At 39.2% G+C, this 25,066-nt stretch overlaps 1 protein-coding gene across 1 annotated transcript in view; it reads right to left on the bottom strand.

The window, feature by feature from the left end:
* Memo1 (mediator of cell motility 1) overlaps window positions 1-25,066 on the bottom strand; it is a 153,892-nt gene that overhangs the window by 127,108 nt on the left and 1,718 nt on the right. The window lies entirely within an intron of this gene.

Here is a 25,066-nt window from a genome sequence, read left to right on the forward strand (position 1 = left end):
CATCTTGCCAGCCCCAGCCTTTCTTCTTGAGAGCCTTTTGGCCTAATTCCTGTCATGCGTGTTTTTACTCGGTCAAAATGTACATATGCTTTTTCTTGAGGCGTCACACACTTGATTATTTGCTTGGTTTTCCTTGTGCTTTTGGCTCTTCCTTTCGCTCTCGCTCTCGCTCTCGCTCTTTTTTTTCTTTTTTTTTTTTGGTACTTGGGATCAAACTTGGGACCTTGCACTTGCCAAGCAGGCGCTTGTACCACTAAGCTACATCCCCCGCCCTTAGCTTTCTTCTCTGCTGGTTGCAGGGCCCTCTTCTAGGCCCCCCACAAGCCTCGCCCCTTGGTTACTTTGGTGGGGTTCATAACTTGAGCCTTTTCCACTTCCACATGGCATTGGGCTGGAGCAAGAGACTGCAGTGTTTTCTGGAAGGCTCATGTGCATGGAAAGGAGTGAGCAGGCCTGGACTGGGATGTCGGGAAAATGGTTCTGGAAGGAGGCTGGCCAGGCACAGGCCACAGAAGGCTGGAGTCAGCTCAGACATCAGAGGCCTGAGACTTTGTTTCTTTTTTGAAAGGTTTGTCCGATCTGTGCCTCGATGCCCTGGGGAGACCCCAACTACCGCAGCGCCAACTTCATAGAGCACATCCAGCGCCGCCACCAATTTTCCTATGACACTTTTGTGGTGAGTCTGATCCCTCCATTTCAGAACACAGCAGCCGTATGTTTTCTGAAAAGGGGCAGTAGAGCCCGACGGTTCAGCTTGTCCCTGGTGCATAGCCTTCTGTTCTCTGCAGTAGCATCCTTGCATTATCTGCTCTTGGGCAAGTGGGTAGCCAGAGTGCTAGAAGATGATGTAGAGCTGGTGGTGGTACATACCTAGGGCTGCAAGTTTGACCTCAGTGTAGAAACATGGCAAGACCTTGCTTCAAAAAAGGATGGGGTGGGGGGCCTGGCCCTAGCTCAGGCCTTTAAGTGGCTGCTTCCACAAAGCTGTCAGCCTCAGGTTGCTGGAGTTCAAACCTCACACCTCTCCTGCTGGCCAAAAGTGCCCTGAAGGCATTCGAGGAACAAAAAAAAAAAAAAGAATGGGAGATCTGGACAAGATGGCACATGCCTATAATCCCAGAATTTGGGAGGCTACAGCACAAGGATTACCATGAGTTTGCAGCCAATCTGAACTAGTAAGTTGCTTTATTTGTGGGGTTTTTGTTTGTTTTGGGGGTTTTTTGGGGGGTAGAGGGTACTGGGGATCAAACTCAGGACCTTGCACTTGCCAGACTTATGTTGTTAAGCTACATCCCCAGCCCCTGCATTAGTGAGTTAGTGAGTTTCGGCCAGTATGAACTATAGAGCAAGACCCTGTCTCAAAAAAAAAGAAAAGAAAGAAAAGAAAAGAAACTGTTAAAAGATATTGTCAAAAGTCACTAACATAATTTTAAAGTATTTGAGTAACTTTTCGGATTTATTTGTTTGTTTCTGAGACAAGATCTTACTTTTTATAGTGCAGACTAACTTAGCACTCACCATGTAGCCCAGGCTGGCCTCATCCTCATGCCTCATCTTCAGGAGTGCTGGGATTGCGGGTGAATCACCAAGCCCAACTCTTTTTTTTTATTTTTAAAGGTCTTCAATCAATGTTTGTTTCATTATAATCATTTTAATAAGTAAATTAAATTCTATTCTTTGATTTTTTCTGTGCCACTTCATAGTTTCCCACTATAGAATAAAATCCAAACTATTTTACCTGCCTGACCAGATTCTATATGATGTAATTCTAGCCGCCTCCTCTGACATTCTTAACTATATTTTAGCCACGTGTTTCCTCTAAATGGAAATGTTTCCTCCAGAGAACTACACAGTATTTGGGATTTTAATTTTTATACCACAAAAGGGCCACTTCTGATTCCAATAATAATTACTTCCTTGGTAGTTTCTGCATTACTGGTGGGCCACAGTGGTGGGAGAAGACCATTCATTGTCCAGACACCAAAAATAAGGACTCATAAATACAAAGTATAGTGGAAGCAAAATTTTAATGGTGATTCTACAGAAATGGTGTCTGTCTAAAGGCAATTTTAAAAGCAATGGCTTTTATTAGGATTCACAAAGTCCCTTCCCCGTTTCCTCACTGTCTGAGAGAAGAGCACAACCTTCTCAACTACCAAAATAAACCCACCCTTCTTGTGCATGTTTTTTTTATTGTGGAATGTCCTTATCAATTATCTAGTTCTAACATCTTGTTCTGGGTGTAGGTCATTCTTTGTGGTGAAGCTCTCTTGCTAGAAATAATCTGTTTTAACTTTAACTGTCTATGGAACAGTCAGTACATTTCCATCCAAACTTAAGGCTACATGAAAATGGACCATCTATCTATTTCTTACACCTAGCCAGATGCAGAGGCAGGGGCTGGGGTGATAGCTCGGCAGTCTAAAAGTCTGCCTGGTAAGGGCAAGGACCCGAGTTCAATATCTGGTACCACATGTGGCCAGCCCTAAAACCCCAGGTGCACCTGCTGGCCACTGAAACCGGGTGTGGTGGTGCATGCCTGTAATCCCAGCACTGGGAATGCTGAAACAGGAGGATCACTATAAGTCTGAGCTGCATAGTGAGACCTTGTACCAAATACATAAATGAGAAAAAAAAAAAAAAAAGCAGAGGCAAAGGCTAGGGATTGTAGCTCAATGGTAAAGACATTCCCTGGCTTATGTGAGGCTCTCTTTCAATGCTCTGAAGGTGGACAGAAGAAAAGAGAGGGAAAGAGGAAAGGAAGGGAAAAGGGAGAGAAGGAAAAAGGCCAGAGGGAGGGAGGCTAAGGGAAAAGTGAGGAAGGGGAAGGGCATGAGGGAGAAGAGAGAAGCAGGACAACTACTTCTATAAAATAAAGCTTAATAAGTGACTGAACACAAGAAGAGCCAATTCATAAGCTGGCCAGCAGCTGAGAAGTAGCCTCAATAACCAAAAAGTTCTTCATAAAACAAAACTAGTGACAAAATATACTAATAATACAGTGTCTGACTTTCCCATCCCATTTATCTCCCTCAAACAGTTTTAAATTAAGTCAACAGCACTGAGAGGCAGCATACCTTCTTATCACCTAACACCAAAGCACTACAGTGAAAGTATTTATGAGACTCACCTATAAAGAGCTTTGGGAAAAACATGCAAGCCCTAAATCACTATTCCTAGAGAAGTTTAAATTTGACAGATCTGGTATACAGCGCCAGCATACACTTTACACAGCTGAAAACCACTGGAGTAAAGGGAATTTGAACATCCTGGTTTCCTAAATGACTGCCCATTTCAACCATGCTCTCATTCTGACACCTTAGTATGCAGAATTTGATCTCTGTGTCCCTTACCCTCCCATAATAAATTTTCATTATTTAAAATAACCTAAACCTATCTCTCCGCCTTATAGTTGTACAACATACCAACTTACTTTTGGTATAAAAGCTACTTTCCCAGATGTTAAAAATAATCAACAAACAGATGTTCTTTCTTGCCACATTTGGCATAATTTTATAAAACATTATGGTATCTATCAATCTTGTACTCAAATTTCAAATTTCAAATTTTGGCCCAACAAAACCACAAACGAGAACCAAAAAACACAAATGTCTACATTAACAAAACCAGTGCCTATACCTTCATAGGAAACTCACATAATTTACTCCAAAGAAAGTTCCAGAGAACTCAATTTGAGACTTATTCACTTAACTAGAATAAATTTGTTCTCCAAAAACCAAACAGATGAAAGAAGCGGGAAAGAATAGATTACTGCAAGTAGACACTGAGACATTCTAAAGAAATGACACATTTTTACAAATAGACTTTATATTCAAATAAACAGACTTCATATTCAAAGACAAAAATCATTTAAAAAATTCAACTTAAGTGAATGCAAGATAAACAAACAAAAATTTTATATAGTATGTTAGTGTATTCCAGGATGGATAGAGATGACAAATGAAATCAACTATATTACAAATAAAAAAACTCAAGGGGCAGGAATCAGCTGCAAAAAGTTTATTATCTTTCCAAAGTCATCTAACTTAGGAAAACTTTTGTTTTCCTGTAAGGCGAAAGATACAAAGAACAATATATAAAGCTTTAGTCTAGCTGGCAAATTTGTTTCAGACAAAGGTATGAGTAACTCTAATCCTGCTTTACATATACAGTGGAATTGAACAAAAGAGTAAACAAATGGTAGATGGTGGATGAGAACAAGGCTTTTTAATTAAGGGGATCAGAGTTGGAGAAATGGCATTCAAAAGAATGACATGTAGGGCCAGGGAGATGGCTCAGTAGAATAAGCGCTTGCCTGGCAAGCGCAAAGTCCTAAGTTCAATCCTCAGTCCGCCAAAAAAAAAAAAGAATGACATGTAAAGAGGATACAAAAATCAAAACAAAAATGTTCCTAACAGCTAAAGATAGAACAATTTGAGCAACAAAATAGTGCAGAGTTGGATTAGTTTGCAAAGCACAAAATATATAGTACACACTATACTGATATACAGATAGATATATACATATAGTGGATATATATGAATAAATAAATGATTGAATATATAGGGAGTAGGAACAAATCCTCCTTAGAGATGAACTCAAATAATGTATGTAGACATTTTCCCCTACAAAAGTGTGGGCTACACTTTAATGACTCATATCCAGAGAACAGAATATGGAAATGAAGATAGTAATTTTACTGCAGAGAAACTTGACAAACACTCCTAACCTTAAACAAATGATCAAATTTAACTTCCCTGTTTATATCATGTATTCCACATCAGTATTTAATGAAAACATTTCACCTCTGTGGTATTCATCCCCAAAACCCATATTCCCAGGATAACGAGGAGAAAAACAGACCTGAGGAGCATGCTATAAAACCCATAATTGCAGGGTAATAAGGAGGTTGGTGGGGGGGACCTCAAACTGAGGAACATTCTATAAAATACCTCACAACTCTCTGGGCAATAAAAAAATAAAAACAACCAGATCAGAAGAGACTGAAGACAGGATCATAAAATATAATGTAGTATCCTGGACTAGATTCTATAAGTATAAATAACTGGTGAAATCAAGCAAAGTCTGAAATGGTCAGTACTGATCAATTACTACTTTCAGTTTTTAAAAAGTTATCATAATGTAAGATATTAACATTAAAGAAATTAAATAAGACATAAAAATAAACTTGCAACTCCAGTAAATGCAAAATTATTTCCAAGTTAAATGTTACTAACAGGGGCTAGGGAGATAGCTCAGTGGAATAAGCACTTCCCTGGCAAGCACAGGGTCCTGAGTTCAATCCCCAGTACCGCAAAAACAAAAACAAAAATAAAATGTTACTAACATAAACTAGCACAGAAATCAGGGTCTTTAGGGCAGGCCAAACAGTTCAGTGGATTAAAGCACCTGCAAGCAGGCACAGGGGTTGGGGGTTAGATCCCCGGGCCTGCCATGCTGGCCCTGCCCCGGGGCGTGCTGAAACAGCAATTGAGACTGGGCGTGGTGGCACGTGCCTGTAATCCCAGCTCTTGGGAGACTGTAAACAGGCAGATCACTATGAGTCCGATCTAGTAATGAGACCCTGAACACCCTGTAGACCCTTCCTTAAAATTATAAAAAAAGAAATCAGGGTCCCTTAGAGTAAGGGCCAATACCACCAACCTCGTCACTCAACCATGAGTGTCAGCTCCCAGCTCTAAGGGAGGAGCATCTCAAGCCTCTGCTGCTGTGCCTTCCACTACAGCTGCTCCTGCTCACTGCACATGAGGAGCAGGCTCCTTCTCGGCCTTCTCTTCCAGCTGTGCTCAACTCTGGTTGACCACCATCTCCATCTCTGCTGGGAAGTCCAGACTCTTCCTCTGCAGGCCCTTTTATAGGATGTTGCTTGGTTTTCCTTAACATCGTCTTTTCTAATCGTGGCATCTTCCTGACCATGCTTTTCGTTAAGTGCCCCTCCAGCAAAGTGGCCCGCAGGTCACCTCCCCATGCCAATGCCCACCAGGGCACCCTTCAGCTGCTGGCTGGCTCTCTCTGGCTCTGAGGGATATGAGGCAAAGACCTTCTTAGAAGCTTTCCTCTCCTACTACAAACAGCAGAACTCCACCATTCTCCTACCTTGTACTCACGGTCTTCTGGCCCTGGACCCCCGAGGTGTCAGGGAGGGGTGGGCTTTCCCGAGCCCAAGGACTCCACCATTTCCCACCTTATTCTCAAAGGCCCCCAGCATGTCACAACTCTATTATCTTGAGTAACCAAACTCATTTTCTTCCATATATTCTTTTCACTTATTCATCAACTTACAGTAAATTTACTTAACAAAATTTGTAAAGTACCTATAAAATATAATACCAGGACTCTCTCTGGTTCAGATAATATCAGGGTTATCAAGACAGGCAAGTCTATGTTCTCATAGTGCATATGTACTAGAAAGAGATACTATATAAACAAACCAAGCACATCGAGGAAGAGAAAAGCACAATGGCTTTCAGGTAAGGAGTGAAGTGTACCAAAGGAACCAAAATAAAAATGTACTAGTATTTCCTGGAAGGTTTCTTGAATTTTGGTTGTTGTTCAAAACAGAGTACCAAAAATGGGGCCGGGGAGATGGCTCAGTACGGGCCAGGGAGATGGCTCAGTAAAATAAGCACTTGCCCAGCAAGCACAAGGGCCTGAGTTCAATCCCCGGTTCTGCCACACACACACACAAAAAAAAATACTTACTGCCAGGTGTGATGGCACATGCCTCAGGAGGCTGAAGCAAAGAATTTCAGTGAGTTCAAGGCCAGCCTGAACTATATAGCGAGATCCTATGAAAAAATAAGTTTGGGTAAAATCAGTGTCTTACTAGCAGAGTTACCAAACTACAACAGTAGTCACAATTTTCAACACTACACACTTACCAAAACTAAAAAAAGTTACTTTCACATAAGAATATTACATATTAAATCCCAATCCTTGGGCCAGCAAGATACCTGAGGAGACTAAAGCACCTGCTTAGGCAAGCTTAAGTAAGTGTTTAGGAAAATGTAGGGACCAAGGTTCAATCCCCAGCACCACATGCTGCATTAGCCCCAACCCCCAAGGCAGACTGAGTGGGCCACAGAGTTCTGGTGCAGTGGTGTATACCTGTAATCCCAGTGCTGGGGAGGCTGAAAACAGGAGGATCACTGTGAGGCTGAGCTGCATAGTGAGACCCTGTAACAACCAAATACATTGAAATAAAAAAATCAAATCTCAATCCTTGTTCTCATGTTCTTCACAGAAATGGATACTTCAAAGAAAAGCATTCTTAAGAATGAGATGCAAACTGAACTCTCAACTGTTCCTACAGAACCTAACTTTTTCCTAAAAGAATCAACAAATACTGTTGTTGGTATTTTGGGGGTTTTTTGTTTTGTTTTGTTTGTTTTTGTTTGTTTCTGTTTTGTTTTGTTGCTATTGGGAATTAAACTCAGGACCTCACTCTTTCAAGGAAAGTATTGGTTTCTGGGGGAGTTTCCTTTTTTATGTTTTTTGGTTTTTTTCTTTAAGAAGAAAAAAATGTTGATCACCTAATCTTGGATATCTGCAGCTATTTCCTTAAAAATGAGCAGGGAGCTTATTATATAAAGAAAAACAACCAAATCAGGCATGGGCGGTACATACCTGTAATCCCAGCACTCTGGAGGCTGAGGCCAGAGGATCATACCAAATTTCAGGGCCATCTTAGGCTACCTAACAAGTTCAAAACTAGCCTGATCTACAAAGCGAGACAATGTCTCAATAAAAAAAAAAAAAGTCAAGTGGATAGGAGGGGCAATGACCAACAATGTTTCTTGCTAAATATAAAATCCAAACTTAAAAAAATTACAATTTTGTGCCTGTTTTTACCACTACAGGTTTCACAGCTTCCCAAACTAGAAAGAATTTTTTCGTAGTGACATTAACAAATGTGATTCTTTGACAATGAATAATGTAATGTATAAACATTTGGTAGATCTGCATAACCCAAGGAACAAATATTTTCCAAATGACTAATGCATGGTATTTTAAAAATCCAGCACAGATAAAAGATTCAAAATAGAGAATACACCAACGTGTAGGAAAATAAGGGTATGAAAACATCAATGGTATGGTTTCAAATTCTACACTATAATTAAATTTCAAGAAACTACCTTTAGGAATCCACCAGATGGACTGTGTTGATACATTCACAGGTATACTAAATCATGAGCAACTTAATGTACGTTAGCTATATCTTAATAAAACAACTAAAAATAGGAAACTATCACTTGTTAGCATTTCAGTGTAGCCAAAAATATATACATAATATCTGAAAATTCCATTAAAACTCTTCCCTTTTCCAATTTGTATCTGCATGAGGCCAGACTGTCTTAAAATGCTTCAAGTAAAACAATATCACAAAGCAATAAATTCAGTGCCAGATATAAGAATCCAGCTGCTTTCTATTAAGCTAGAATACTTAAAAGATATTGGCAAAATGTAATAAATGCCACAATTTTCACAATCGTTATCTGGGAAGACAATTGTTTTCATTAAAAATGTCACTTATGTTAACAGGTAATGAATTTATTTTTTTGTTGGTTGGTTGGGCTAGCTAGCTGGCTGGCTCTCTGGTGCTGAGGAACCAATCCACAGGCCTCCAGGACTGGATCCAGGGCCTTCACACTGAACAGCTCTTTTCTAATTTTTATTCTGAGACTGTGCTTCACTAAATCACTAAATTACTCAGGTTAGGCTCCAACTTACATTCTCCTTCCTTACACTCCCAGACCACTGGGATTACAGGCATACATCACCATGCCTACTTCCAGTGTTAATTTAAAATGAATTAGAAGTTTAAAAAATTGCCCAAGTTAAACTCAAACTTTCATTCTTTCTGCCTTAGCCTCTCAAGACTACTGTCCCACCTCACATTGTTACTCCTAGATGAATTAAAAGTAAACACTTTGCCCCAGTGGTAGCACAAAATTGCTATTCCAGCACTCTCCTGTAATCTCAGAGTCTCACTGAGGATCACCAGGTCAAAACTAGCCAAGACTACATAGTGAAATCCTCTAGCCAAAAAAAAAAAAGAAACATTCTAAAACTTTCTCATTTTGTTTCTAAATTGGATAGCTATTAATACAGTTCACAGAAACAAAACCTCTTCAGAGTTATCGATAATTTTGAAAACTATAGACACTTGCAGAAACTGAAAAGTTTGAAAACAACTTCTATAAATCAAGTTAACTTTAGCTATGCACCTCTGGATCACCTCACTGAATGAAACAACTCTCTCCCACTGAATAACCACAATAAGGAAAGAAAAAAGCATCATAAGCAGAATGACTATGTCATAAGGTGAAAAGATCTTCAGTGTATATATTTATAGGCAAAATTACACAAATGGGGTGTTCACATGTTCCTGAAAATACATAAACACTGCACAGGCACTAAAGAAATTAGTAAAAGTGACAACCTACATAGGACAGGAGATAGTTTATTTTTTTTTTATTATTTATTTATTTATTTTGTGTGTGTGTGTGTGTGTGTGGCCAGCTCAGCCCACCAGGGGGCGGGGCTGGCTGGCATGTGGGGCTGGGGATTGAACCGCGGTCCCTGTGCTTTGCTAAGCTTGTTCTAAGTAGGTGCTTTAGACCACTGAGCCATCTCACCAGCCCCAGGAGATAGTTTATGAATGGAGCTTCTCCAGCCCGCATGGTGATGCACACCTGCAATCACAGCACTCAGGAAGCAGAGCAGGATTGTTGTGAGTTCAAGGCCAGCCTGGCTTAGACAGTGAGGCCTTGTCTCAATAAATAAATAAATATTAAAAAACAAGGAAAGAACAAAAAATAAGTGAAACAGAAGTTATGTCTGCCTTGGAAAATGCCAAACTGCACTCATATTTCATCTCTAGAAGATAAAAAAATAGTATAGAAATATATACATATCTTCTAACTGAAGAAAGCACATAAGAAAGTTTAACCTATCTAAACTTGGAAGCCTGCATTATGCATAGTGGGCATTTCCACTACAATTCACTGGGCCAGAAATAAAGCGCAGCAGCACAAGCACCTGCCTGGCAAGTGCAAGGTCCTGAGTTCAATTCCTAGCACCAAAGGAAAAACACACAATACTATTGGATGAGAAAAAAACTAGAGGCCTAAAATTTGGGAAGAAAGTAAAATCATTATTGAATGCAAATGATATGACTATATTCCTGGATAAACTGAGGAGAACCAACTAGAAAATGTTACACATACGATAAGACTAAATGAAGCTGTCATATACACAGCTTTCAAACATACAATTAGTAGAGCTAATAGAAAAAATGTACACTGTAAAAAGTGATACAGGAGATAAGTATCTAGAAATTTTTTTAAATGTAAATTCTCAGGAGCTGGGCATGATGGCACACATCTATAATCCCTGTGCTTGGGAGGCTGAAAACAGGAGCATCGCTACAAGTCTGATCTGTGTAGTGAGACCCTGTAGAACCTGTACTGTACTAAATACAAAAAATAATAAGTAAAGTAGTAATTTTTTTTTCTTATCCAATAAGACTGGCTAGTATACACATCAAGAAGAATGCTTAAAAATTCAATAAACAAATCAGGAGTGGTGATGTTTACCTGTAATCCGAGATCTCTGGGAGGCTAAAGCAAGAGGATCACAAGTTCAAGTGGCAGAGTATCCTCTTAGCAAATGCAAGGCCCTGGATTCAATCTGTAGCCTCCAAAAAATAAAAACAGTAACAAGAAAGAATTCCAGAAATCTGCAAAAGGATCCACCTCAGAAGTTGCCTTAATGTCAACCTGCACATGTACACGGTAAACCTATACAAAACAAAATAGGGAAAACCTTCTGAGGAAGAATAATTCCTAAAGACATAATTCAAGAGACATAAATCATTAAAATTACAATTAGCCTTTTGATTAGAAATATCTCACTGATTTTTTTTTTCCCAGAACCGGGGATAAACTCAGGGCCTTGCACAAAACATACTGCTGCAACAAGTGGATAATCATATACAAAAGAAGAAAGTTAAACCCCTATCTCATACCATACCACCACACACAAAAATTAACTCAGGAAAAAAAAAAAAAAAAAAACTGGCACCACACACCCTGCTAACCCCAGCCCCACCCCCACAGCATGCTGAGCAGCCATTAGTCTGGGCATGGTGGCTCACGCCTGTAATCCATGTATAGTGGCACACATCTATAATTCCAGTAGGCTGAGGCAGGAGGAACGCTGAGGGTTTGAGGCCAGCCTGGGATACATAGTGAGGTGAAGGCCAGCCTGGCTTTCACAAGACCTTGTTCTCAAAAACAAAAACAAAACACTCAGAATAAACCAGCAACCTTAATGTAACAGTTAAAAATATAAGTTATAGGAAAATATAGAAGCAAATCTTTTATTTTAATTAGACTTAGCAAGGACTTCTTAAATATAAGACCAGTATCATAAGCAACAAAGGAAAATGAGCAAAACTGGTCTTCATCAACATTATAAACTTTTATGGATCAAGAGATACCATCAAGAACATGAAAAGCCCAATGTGCTACAGCTATTCAGGAATTTGAGGCATGAAGACTGCAAGTCTGAAGCCACCTTGGCTAACACAAGAGATCCTGTCACAAAAAAAGGGTTGGGGCTGTAGCTAACTGGCACAACACCCCTGGCTTGGGGGCATGGGTGGAGTGGAAGAACATATAGAATTTAAAAAAAACCTTGCAAATGACATGCCTGATAAAGACTGAACACCATATTCACAATATGTTTAAAACTCAAAAACAAAGCAAAGTACTTGAACAGACATTTCGCAAAAAATGGTTAATAATGGAAAGATGTTCAACATCATTAGTCATTACGGAAACCGAAGTCAAAACCTCAAGGAAGAACTGAGGATATAGCTCAGTGGCACAAGCACCTGCCTAGTAAGCACAAGTATCTGGGTTCAATTCCCAATACCAAAACAAACAAACAAACAACCCCAAAGATACAACTTTACATCATAATGACAGCTTTTTGGACTTTTTGTTTTGTATTGAGAAAATTTCAGTATGCAGTTCAGACTGGCCTTGAACTCACTTTGTAGCCCACACTGTCCTGGAACTCACAGCAATCTTCCTGCCTGAGCCTCCCAAATGCTGGGATTACAGGTCTGTGCCACCACACCTGGTGATAACCATTATTCAAAAGAAAAAATAGTGATTGCTGTCAAGGATATTCAGAAACTGGAACGCTCATGCATTGGCAATAGGAATGTAAAATGGGACAGCCGTAAACTGAGCAGCATGCAAAGGTTACACATAACTGAGCATGGTGCACACCTGTCATCCCAGCAATCTAGGAGGCAGAGACAGGAGAGCCATACAAGCCCAGCCTGGGAAACTTAGCAAAACCCGTCCTGTCACAAAATTAAAAAGGGCTGGCAGCATAGCTCAGTGTAAAACTCTTTGCTCAATCCTCAGTACCAAAGAGGGAAAGAGTTACATGTAGAATTATACAACCCAATAATACCAACCTAGGTATGTAACTCTGAAAACCTTAGACTCAAGATATTTGTACACCAAGGGCTGGCCAGATATTTCAGTGGACTAATGCACCTGCTTAGACACAGGGACTGGGGTGGGCTGGATCGCTGGCATGCTGTGCTGGCGGCCTTGCCCCCAGGTTGTGCTGAGTCAGCGACTGAGACTGGACATGGTGGTATGTGCCTGTAGTCCCAAGGCTTGGGAGGATGAAAACAGGAGGCTCACTATGAGTCCGACCTGTGTAGTGAGACTCTGCAGACGCTGTATGAAATACACTTAAATGAAGACAATGTCAATGTCAACCAATGGATGAATAAACAAACTATGATGCATACATAAAATGGAATATTATTGGGGCTGGTGAGATGGCTCAGTGGTCTAAAGCACCTACTTAGAACAAGCTTGGCAAAGCACGGGGAGACCGTGGTTCAATCCCCCAGCACCACATGCCAGCCAGCCCCGCCCCCTGGTGGGCTGAGCTGGCCACACACACACACACACACACACACACATAAATAAAATTTTAAAAATGGAATATTATTCATCCTCAAAAAGAAATGAAATTCTGCTATATCCCACAACATAAATAAAACATGAAAATATTACAAATGAAACCCCATACAATAGGACTGTAAATACAGTGGTGGTTACCAGGGGTTAGAAAAGCAGACAAGGGAGCTAGTGTTTAGTGGACAACACTAGGAGAAAGTGAAAAACTTAGAATAAATTAATTGCAACACTGACTATGCTCAATGCCAGAAATATACAGTTAAATATTGTTAAACTAGTAAATTTTGCTATAGGTAATTTAATATAAAGTCTCTGTAAACCTAGACCCTTACCAAACAGTTTATGCCAAGAATGTAAGTGCATTCTTGTTTATATTGTACTGGTACTCTTAACTAAAAGCTAGGCAAGTTTCCCTAGTTTGTAATACCTCATACTAGTCACTAATGAACCACTGAATTATTATTACAGAAAGCTGCTAGACACTTGTTATCTAGTTTTTCCTGGCCTCCACCATATGCGACTTTCCTTTTGCTAATCTTAATCTGTGTTGTCTGTGACAAATTGTATCCTTAAGGATAAGAGCTCTTCTGAGTTCTTTAAATCTTACAAATCAAACTTAAGAGTATTATTTTAGTGACCCCCTACCTAACACAGTCATAAAAGCATATAGCAAGTAAAATCAATCATGAGAAAGCTGGATCTGCCTTAATTAACACAAGAAACACCTCAAAACAAGAAATATTGTCAGGTATAAAGACAGACAGACATCACTGAACATGGTGACACAAGTCCCAGCACTCTGTGAAGCTGAGAAGGCTCACAAATTTGAGCCTAGCCTTGGCAACTTAGGGAATTAGTGAACTCTTTCAAACAAATATACAAAAAAATTTTTAAAGGCTGAGATATAGCTCAGTATGAAGGCCCTGGGTTCAATCCCCAGTATTGTTTAGAGAAAGAGTCAGAGGTATAATGATAGACAATTCATCAATAATACCTAATGTAGCCAGGTGTTGAGGTACACAACTATAAACCCAATACTAAGGAAGCTGAGGCAGAGGATAGCAAGTTTAAGGCCAGTTTGGGTTATACAGTTAGACCCTATCTTTAAAAAAAAAAAAAAATTTTAATTATAGTTAAAAATTTCAATACTGGGGCTGGGGAGATGGCTCAGTGCAGTAAGCGCTTCCCTGGCAAGCGCAAGGGCCTGAGTTCAATCCCCGGTTCCATAAAAAAAAAAAAAAAAAAATCAATACTGTTCCTAGAAACTGACAGAAATAATAAAATAAAAATCAGCAGGAACACATTTAAATATAATAATCCATCTTAAATGTTTATAGAGCATTCAACATACAACTAAAGAAGATATATGCAGGACCTGGTGATTCATGCCTATAATCTCAGAACTCAGAAGGCTGAAAGGAGGATCACTGTGAGTTCAAGGCTAACTTGCACTACACAGTGAAACACACTGCCTCAAAAAAAGGCTGAGGCAGAGAGAGTGCACATATACACTATTTCCAAATGAACATGAGGAATATTCACCAAGACAGATCATGTGATGTGCCATAAAATAAGTCTATTTTGAGTTGCTACGGCTGAGGGAGAAAAACAGATGTAATATTTCCTAAACTTATTTGACTATAAGCCCTTTTTGCAAAAGTGCTATTGTTTCTCAGAACACTTTGGAAAATGTTACTTGGACACATCTTTAACATTTCTCAAAAAAGAAAAAAAAAATTCTCCATACCTCTCCTCCTAAGTTTAAGAGTGATGGTGACCCTCTTGGCGTGTTCAGTGATACAAGCAGCTGTAGGATGTGCGCCATTAAGTTCATATCACCGGTGTATAATCTCTGTCTTTACGTATCTAAAAGAATTCACTTTAGCCAGGTGCGGTGGCACACACCCTTATCCCGGCACTTGGGAGGCTCAGGAAGGAGGACTGCTTGAGCTGCAAGCCAGGGCACAAAGTAAATCTCAGGCCAGCAGCATGAACTGCATAGTGAAAACCTACCTTAAAAAGACAAAAAACAAACAATAAAAAAGAAAAACAGAAAGAGACATGTATCATACAAACATTTTTAAAATGTTCTATGAAATCATTAGACTTTGATAAATCCTTAATTTCATGACACCAGTGATTATAAGGTGCACCATCTATTTTCCAGAAGAAAAAAAAAAAAAAACCTCCACGTTAAGCATTATTCACCAGTTAGAGACTATTTTCAGAAAACATTACACTGTAATGTATCCCTCTGGGATTCTGAAAATATTTTACTTCTTAATCTAAAGACTGGACAGAGTATATTAAGTGTAAATACTCACCACAGTGTGGACTGGATCTGTATATGCTTTCTACATACATGTTTACTTTTAAAATTTTAATGATAAACAAGAAAAATATTCTGGGATGCATGTAGCAGGCACAGCAGCACTGAAACTGAGGCAGGGGCCTTCAGCCTCTGGGCTAAGCTGGAAAAAAATTTTTTTTTGCTCCGAATGCCTTCAGGGCAGGTTTGGCTGGCTCGAGTTGTGGGGATCGAACCACAGCAACCCGAGCCTGACTGCTTTGCTGGAGCAGCCACTTAAAGAACTGAACTAAGGAGCAGGCCCCCAGGAAAATCTTGAAAATATTATTTTTCCCCATGGCACATTTAGGGTGAATATAAGAACTATTTTTGTGACTAGTTTTTGATGACCTAAGAGAACTGACCACTGTAATTTTTGTACCAGTGAACGAGTAGATATAGTGCTTTTATACTCATTCCTTGCATTTAAAGCCTATGAAAGCTTAAAAAGCGGGGCTGGTGAGATGGCTCAGTGGTCTAAGGCACCTACTTAGAACAAGTTTAGCAAAGCACAGGGACCGCGGTTCGATCCCCCAGCACCACATGCCAGCCAGTCCCACCCCCTGGTGGGCTGAGCTGGACACACACACAAAAATAATAATGATAATAATAATAATAATAATAATAAATAAATTATTAAAAAAATAAAAAAGAAAGCTTAAAAAGCTATGTGAGCTTAAAACTAGTCAAGCAGTTTAGAACCAAAGGCCTGTACTAACAAACACAGCTATACTAAAAAGTAAAAGGTAGTACAGTGTATCACTGTGTACATAGTTTGTTAATAGTCTCAGCATTCTGTATATACATGTATTACATTTCTATATTTTTAATACATCTGCTTCCACATTAAGTTTAATTGTGACAAATTTGTGCTGTTCTTAGTATACGCAATACAACTGACTTTACGGTTTTATCCTTGTACATAAAGAAAAGTGCAATATGGAGATGCATACAGTCTTGCTATTTTAGGTTTATAAACTGTTAGAAAATCTCATCCTTTTACCAAAATGATGGAGTATGTGATTGGTAAATCATAAATTCTGTGGTGAATGGGGGTATAATTTAAAGCTTTCACCATGTCATATTTTCTTTTAAAACATTAATTTGGTAATTTTATATTTGGGGATATAAAAATTTTTAATTTTATTTAACTGGGTTCACTGCCCTGCTGTAATTAAACATTCTGTGCCACATCTGTATTAAAAATAATACTGCTGGGCTGGGGAGTTGGCTCAGTGGAATAAGCGCTTCCCTGGCAAGCACAAGGGCCTGAGTTCAATCCCCAGTTCCACAAAAAAAAAAAAATAATAATAATAATAATAATAATAATGCTGATTTTCTGGTAAAAAAAAATTAATGAAATGCTACTGAGATGAATCAGATATTTAAACATGAAAAGTAGAAGACAAAGCTTCTACAGAAAAAGGAAAGTAAATTCATTCATTAAGGTAAGTAGAAATGCATTCAAAAAGAAAAAACACACACACAAAAAAAAAAAAAAACTATACCCAAGTATAGTAGCACATTCCTGTAATCCCAGCACTCCAAAGGTTGAGGCAGGAGGATCATTAGAACTTCCAGGCCAGCCTGGGCTGCACCGTGAGTCAGAAGTAGCCAGAACTACAAAGTAAGGCCCTGTCTTAAAAATAAATAAATAATATAAACTACAAGCTGGGCATGGTGGCACACACCTGTCATACAGCACTCCAAAGGCTGAGGCAGGATTGCTGTGAGCTCAAGGCCAGCCTGTGCTACATAAGAGTTCAAGGGTAGCTTCCACTACAAAAAAAGACACTGCCTCAAAACAAAAACTAACCATTTGACAAATTGAACGTCTCTAAAACAAAGACCCGTATAGATGCATAATAAAAAAGTAGCACATATAAAGGAAAGTACACATCAATGTGAAAAGAACAAAGAGCCAAATAGATAACGGGCAAATTGGGTGCAGTGGCACACACCCGTAAGAAATCCCACCACTTTGGAGGTTGAGGCAGGAGGATCACAATGAGTTTGAGGCTATCCTGGGTGACCTAGTGACCTCAGGGCCAGCCTGAACTACAATGTAACATCCTAACTCAAAACAGACAAAAAGAATAAAATAGATGGTGGTGTTCACACAACAAAATAGGGTTGGAGAATGAACAGCATAACATGGTCTAACCTCACAGAGGAGACTGAGCAAAGCAAATTCAAAGAATGTATACTAAATGATTCCACTTACGTAGAATTCAAAAACAGACAAAAGTTTTCTACCTGTATTCTAATAAGATAAAAAATACAAAATGGACAAATTCCTAGGCACATATGAATTAACAAAGCTGAATCAAGATAGAAAAATCCTAAATAAAACACCAATCAATGAAATCAAAGATGTAATTAAAAATATACCAAGAGTTGGGTGTGGTAACACATGCCTGTAATCGCAGCACTGGGAAGGCTAAGGCAAGAGGATCCTTGCAAGTTTCAAACCAGCCTGGACTACAAAGTCAGCTCAAGGCTAATCTGCACTACATCAGGAGACCTGTCTCAAAAAGACAAAAAACTACTACCAACAAAGAAAAGCCCAGTTTCTGATTTCTTCACTGCTGAATTCTGCAAGAAATTTAGGGATGACTTAACACCACCACGTCTCAAACTCTGTAATAAAATTGAAAGGGAAGCAATACTTCTGAATTCATTTCTGGAAACATTACCCTAAAACTAAAACTGGAGGACTCAACTAAGAAAGAGAATTACAGGTCAGTCTCCCTAATGAACATGGATGCTCCTCAATAGGATATTGGCAAACAGAACCAGCGAATCATCTAGATTATACATCATGACCAAGTGGGATTCATCCCCAGGACCCAGGGATGGTTTGACAACATATGCAAATCAATAAATATAATACACCAGCCAAGGACAAAAGTCATGATCATCTCAATAGATACAGAAAAAACTTCTCACAAAGTCCAGCACCCATTCATGATTAAACAAACAAAAAAAAAAAAAAAAAAAAAAAAACCTGAGATGGTTTTTATCTCAATCTGATAAAAAGCCATCTACAAAAAACCAACAGTCATTATCATACTAAATGGACAAAAATTGAAAGCTTTCTCTCTAAAATCAGAAACAAGACAAGGATGTACATACACTATCTCCACTCTTATTCAACATAATACTGGAAACTTTAGCCAAAGCAATTAGACAAGAAAAAGAAATAAAAGGAATAACAATAGGAAAAAGTTATCATTACTTGCAGATGACTGGGTACTCTTCATAGAAGACCCCAAAAACTCCACTAAAAAACTACACTTTGTTAAATTTAATAAGCAAACTTAGGGTCAGGGAGATAACTCAGCAGCATAAACACCTGCCTGGAAAGCACAAGGTCTTGAGTTTGATCCCTGGTACTGGGGAAAAAAAGAAAAAAAGCAAATTTAGTAGCTTAATACAAAGTCAAAACAAAAAATCAATAGCCTTCCTGTACACAAATAACAAACTCACTGAGAGAAATTAGGGAAACACACCTTTCACAATAACATCGAAAAAATGAAATACCTAGGAATCAATCTAACAAAGGATGCAAAAGGCCTCTACATTAAAAACTATACCACTCTAAAAAAGGAGACTGGAGTGAATATCAGAAAGTGGAAAGACATCCTTTGCTGTTGGGTAGGAAGAACCAAGACAAGTGAAAATGATGATACTTCCAAAACTGTTACACAGATTTAATACAATTCCAATCAAAATTCTACCAGCATATTTCATAGAATTAGAGAAAACAATCCTAAAATTCATTCGGAACCAAGAGGGACCTAAAATAATAAAAGCAATTCTGGAGAACAAAGGCAGGGCAGGAGGCATCACAATCCCTGATTTTACATTATACCACAAAGCTACTGTGATTTTTTAAAAAAGTGTCATACTGGCAAAAAAAAAAAAAAAAAAGACCTAAAGATTAAGAGAACAGATTAGAAAATGTAGAAACAATTCCAGACCAGACATACATAGCCACCTTATCTTTTGGCAAAGGTGCCAAAAACATTCACTGGAAGAAAGATAGCCTATTTAATAAATAGTGTTGGAAAAACTGGCTCTGTACATGCCAAAGATTAAAATTGGACCCATATCTTTCACAGTACACTAAACTAAATTCAAAATGGAGCAAAGATCTAAATATTAAAACAGAAACATTAAATCTGTTAAAGATAGAATAGGTAAAACTCTTGAAGACATTGGTGTAGGCTAAGACTTTAATGAGTAAGACCCCGATTGCACAGGAATACAAAGAATCAACAACTAGGATCTCATTTTATTAAAAAGCTCTTGCAAAGCAAAAGAAACCACCAAGTGAAAAGACAACCCACAATGTGAGAAAAAATGTTTGCCAGCTGTTCTTCAAAGGATTACTATCCAGAACATATAAAGAATTCAAAAAAGTCAGACTTCCCAAATTTAAAGATCCAACCCATAAAATGGGCATCTAGGGGATTACATACTTCTCAGATAAAGAAATACAAATAGTAAATAAATACACAAAAAAATATTCAACAGCATCCACTGGTCATTTGAGAGATGCAAAATAAAACAACACTGAAAATCCATCTCACCCAGGAAAAAATGGCTATTATCAAGAAATCAACCAATGACAAATGCTGGTAGGGCTGTGGGGAAAAGAAACTTTTCTCCACTGTTGGAGGAAGGGCAGACTGGTGCAACCACTGTGGAAATCAGCATGGAGGTCCCATTTGAACCAACTATTCCCCTCCTAGGTATCTTCTGGGAAGATTTAAAAACATCGTAACCACAGTGATGCTGCATAAACATATGCACACATGTTTACAGCAGCACAATCTGTAATAGGTAGATCTTGAAAACAACCCAAATGCCCATCAACTGAGGAAAGGATAAAAAGGATGTGGTCTTTTTATACAATGGAGTACTACTCAGCCATAAAGGATATATTATCTATTTTTATCATTAAATCCATTGCTCAGATTAACAGATACAATTTTGCACAATTGGATTGATTGATTGATTGATTGATTGATTGATTGATTTTGCGGAACTGGGGATTGAACTCAGATCCTTGCGTTTGCCAGTCAAGCACTTATCCTACTGAGCCATCTCCCCGGTCCTCAGCCATAAAGGATAAACTGGAAACTCTTATAAGTAAATGGATTCAACTCAAGACCATACTTATGAATGAAATAAACCAGATGCACATGTGTACACATCATATCGTTGCCAAGGGTAGTGGCACACACCTGTAATTCCAGTACCACTTGGGAGGCTGAGGCAGAAGGATCACTGAGAGTTTGCAACCAACCTGGGTTAAAAAGTAAGCTCAAGGTCAGCCTGAATTGTATACTGAGACCTTGTTTCAAAAAGGCAAAACAAACAAACGAAAAAAAAAACCACATTGTCTCTCTGATGTGAGATGCTAAAAGAGTAAGTAAGATCCAAAATGAATGTTGTAAAAAGGGAAGAAACTTCAAAAGGAAAGAAACTAGGATGGAGGAATGGAGAAAAGGAAGGGAATATCTCTCTGCATATACCAACACCTACCCTCACTGTCTACTCCCGTACATGCCAGCACTTTTAACATGTTTATTTAAAAAGTATTTGCTGTTTAAAACTATGCTGAGTAGGATTTCAAAAAAAAAAAAAAAAGAGTAAGATACAGTCCCTAACTTCTAGGAATTCACTTATACACAGACAATAAAGTAAAGGTATACAGATATGTACAGTATATTAACAGAACACAAAGGAATATCAAACAGCGTGAGGAAGGCAAGTCATCAGGGTTCAGTTTCTCAGAGTGGGTAACACCTAAGTCTTTAAAAAATGAATAGGAATTATCTTGGCAAAGAGTTTGTCAACAGAGGGAACAATCTAAGCAAACACAAAAGTGGTAAGAGACAGCATGGTACATTTAAAGAAATGAACACATGCCAGATGCTGCCTAAGGATAGCGAAATGAAAGAACTGGAATGGGGGGGAACCGTTCAGAGACAGGAAGATATCAAATCATAAAGGAAGAGAATTTATACAAAAGACAAGATTGAATGGGGGGAGCTGGCAGGATAGCTCAGAGGAATAAGCACAAGCCCCACCCCCAGGTGAGCTGAGCTGGCTACACCACATGGTGGTTCAGGCCAGTAATCCCAGAGCTGGAGACACTGAGACAGGAGGATCACTATGAGAAAACAAAGCAAGATTTTTTTTTTTTAAAGGAAACTTTTCCTATAAAGACCCAAATACTATAATAAATATTTCAGGCTTTGTGTTCCACATATAGTCTGTTACAACACTTGTTTTTCTTTGTTCTTTAAACATTCCTAAATAAAACTATACTTAATGATCCATTAAAAAAAAAAAAACCATAAGCTGGGTTTGGGATGTGAGCCACAGTTTGCTGATCCCTGCTAGACACAGGTAAAGGGAAGATTAACCTTCTTATGAGATTAATATTCCTAAAATGCTACTTGCATCATGTTAGTCCTTTACTCTGAAATCTCCATTGGTTCTCACTGCCCAATGAGTAAATTCAATCCCTATAAAGCCTAACATTCACGGTATGTACACTCTAGCTCCAACTTACTAGTTTAGGACCATGAATTATATACATCAGAACTTTCCATTCCTATTAAACTGAATTACTTGTTACCTTTGTGAAATTTCTCAACCCAGTTCCTTCCTCAGCTCCAAACTTACCCAAACATCCTTCCTTCAAAGCATAATTCAAATCCTTTCTCAAAACTCCTAAAAAGAAGGGCTGGCCAAATAGCTCAGCAAATTAAAGTGACTCCATGCAGGCTCAGGGGCTGGGGTTCCATCCCCAAGCCTGCCATGCTGGCCTCACCCCAGGGGCAACTGAGATGGCAATTGAAACTGGGTGTGGTGGCGTGCACCTGTGATCCCAGGGAGGCTGTAAACAGGCAGATCACTGCAAGTCTGATCTAGTAGTGAGAACCTGAACACCCTGTAGACCCTTCCCTAAAAAATAAAAAAAAATAAACAAAAGCTCCTAAAAATCACTATCTCAATTTATCTAGTATTTAATCACTGTTTCAAATTCTTTAAACAAACTGTAAATTCCTTATGGGTAAGCAACAATTTATACTACTGTCTATTGATATTATACAATACAAGGGGCAAATAAAATAGCATGTGTGCACACTGACATGTACATACACACTTTTTTCCTCAAATATCTAGGTATCTCAAAGCAGATAGGGTTTCAATCTTAACGTCTGTCAGTAACTGAACACTTTCATTCTATGGACACAACCTGAACACTGCAAGAACTACAGAATGACGATATACAAACACATCTTTCCTGTTCTTCACATGTTTTGAGGTCTAGTTACTAGTCCAACCCGAAGTTTACTTAACTATAGGTTTGTTTTTTTGTTTTGAGACAGGACCTCACTAACTTGCCCAGGCTGGGCTCAAACTTTGAATCCTCCTGCCTTAGCCTTCCAGAGTGCTGGGATTACAGGGAGGAGATGTAGCACCAGGCTTACTTCATTTGTTTTTGAAATACAAATTAAGCTTTTAGAGTGACACTGATTTAAATTCACCTTCAAATTCTTCAACTATTACTCAAATTTAAAAAGTTTAGGGGCCGGCCAAACAGCTCAGCAGATTAAAGTGCCTGCTTAGGCAGACACAGCAGCTGGGGCCAGGGTTCCAGGGTTGGATCCCCTGCTAGCTGTGCTGTGCCAGCCCCGCCCCCAGGGAACACTGAGACAGCCATTGAGACTGCACATGATGGCACACGCCTGTAATCCCAGCTCTCGGGAGGCTGAACACAGAGGGATCATTATGAGTCAGATCTACGTAGTGAGACCCTGTAGACCCTTACTAAAATTCAAAAAAAAAAAAAAGGTCTTACAAGTGTGCACCCCCCAAAAGTCACACACATGGCCTGAATTTTAGTAATAAGATTCGCTATGACAGTTTATATAACCAAAATGGTATTAATGAGTTCATTCATTATAGATATAAGAATTCTTTATACTATATGAAAGTTTAAAGAAAATAGTGCATTTCAGTTCACTCTTGATAAATAACTACAATCACAGAATTTTTTGACTAAAGGATTTTATATTTGCAAACATATACTTAAGTCTAAGTCTAAAATATGAGCCATTACCAATTTTACTACCCAAAGACTATCCAAGAATCTAGGGGCTGGGGAACATAGCTCTGCAGTCTAAGCGCCTGCCTAGCAAGCCCAAGATCCGGGTTCCATCCCCAGCACCACATGCTGTGCTGATCCCACCCCCAGGGGGACAACGGAACCAGGAAACCAGGCGTGGTGGCACATGCCTGTAATCCCAGCGCTGCGGAGACTGAAACAGTAGGACCACTTCGAGTCCAGGCTGTGTAGAGAGACCCTGTACCAAATAAATAAGCAAAAGATTAAAAAAAAAAAATCTATAAAAATTCCTCCACAATACTTGCCCAGTTCCAATACAAACTATGACAAAAGTTGAAAACACTTGAGCTGGCAATGTAGCTGAGTGACAGAACATTTCCCTCCATGGGGGGCGGTGGGGAGGTTCAATTTTAAGTACCTCAAGAAAAGTAAGTTACTTGTATACAAAACCTCAAAGAACATACCAAAAGATGGCTGAAAGCTGTGACTTTTTTATTACAACCGAAGAAGGGTATTATTATTCACTGAATCACAGTATTAATAACTAATTAGAAGACAAGATCAGGAGCCAAGGACTCTCATTTCTCAATTCCTGTTCTACCATGCCTTTGTTCTTGGATTCTCTAGTTTCTCCATACACAAACGAGAAGAGAACTGACATTCTCATACGACCTGATTATGAAGTAGTTTAAGACCAAGAGGGGAAGCCACTGTAACCCTAAAATGCCATATTTGCTTAATCCAAAACTACAGCTACCTGTTGTAGCAATAGTTGCAAATCCGGTCATCATAATCTTTTTTGTATCCTACAGCAAGTCTAGTAGGAAAGTTCATGTTTTAGTAAGCCCGTTTAACAACTTCAGAGAAAAGAATTTTTCTCCTAATCCTTTGTTTTCACAAAAGCCACGTCACTGTCCAATCCAACCTTTTGCAAAGAGAAACATAATCTGACTCATATTAAGAAATTGGCTCTAGATATTAATAAACGCATAACAAATGAATGAAGGCTATCAGGAATCACAGAGGAACTTTCATTGTTAATATACCAAAATTGTGACCCCTGAAAATAATCCCAGCAAAGTCGTTACAACAAGTTTTATTAAAGGATGAATCCCTACACTTAATTTTTAGGCAGGAGACAAGATTGAATTTATTTAAAGCCTGAAGTAATTCGGAAGGTAGCTCCAGCACCTGCTTGGCGCTGAGCGAAAAGAGAGACGGGAGGCAGCTCAGGAAAAGTGCTGATGCCATCTCCAGCTGCCCCGGAATGACACTAACAATGCAAACACCGACAAAAGAGCAGGGAGGACACCCAAAGTCCCTGCCTGGCAGTACTTCATCCGAGCCCCAACGTACAAAGCGGCAAATCCCGGGAGGGCCCTTCCGGTGACAGGTCTCGCGGCGAACACCTTCAGTGCCCCGGCCAACGTGAGAAAGTCCTGTTCTCAGTCCTCCGAGCGCGCGCGCGCGGAGCCCCGCGGCGGCCGCCCGGACGCCGTCCTCCCCGGGCAGTGGCCGGCCGGCCGCCCC

This window comes from Octodon degus, unplaced genomic scaffold, assembly GCF_000260255.1.
Source record: "Octodon degus isolate 3935 unplaced genomic scaffold, OctDeg1.0 scaffold00020, whole genome shotgun sequence".
Classification (NCBI taxonomy): domain Eukaryota; kingdom Metazoa; phylum Chordata; class Mammalia; order Rodentia; family Octodontidae; genus Octodon; species Octodon degus.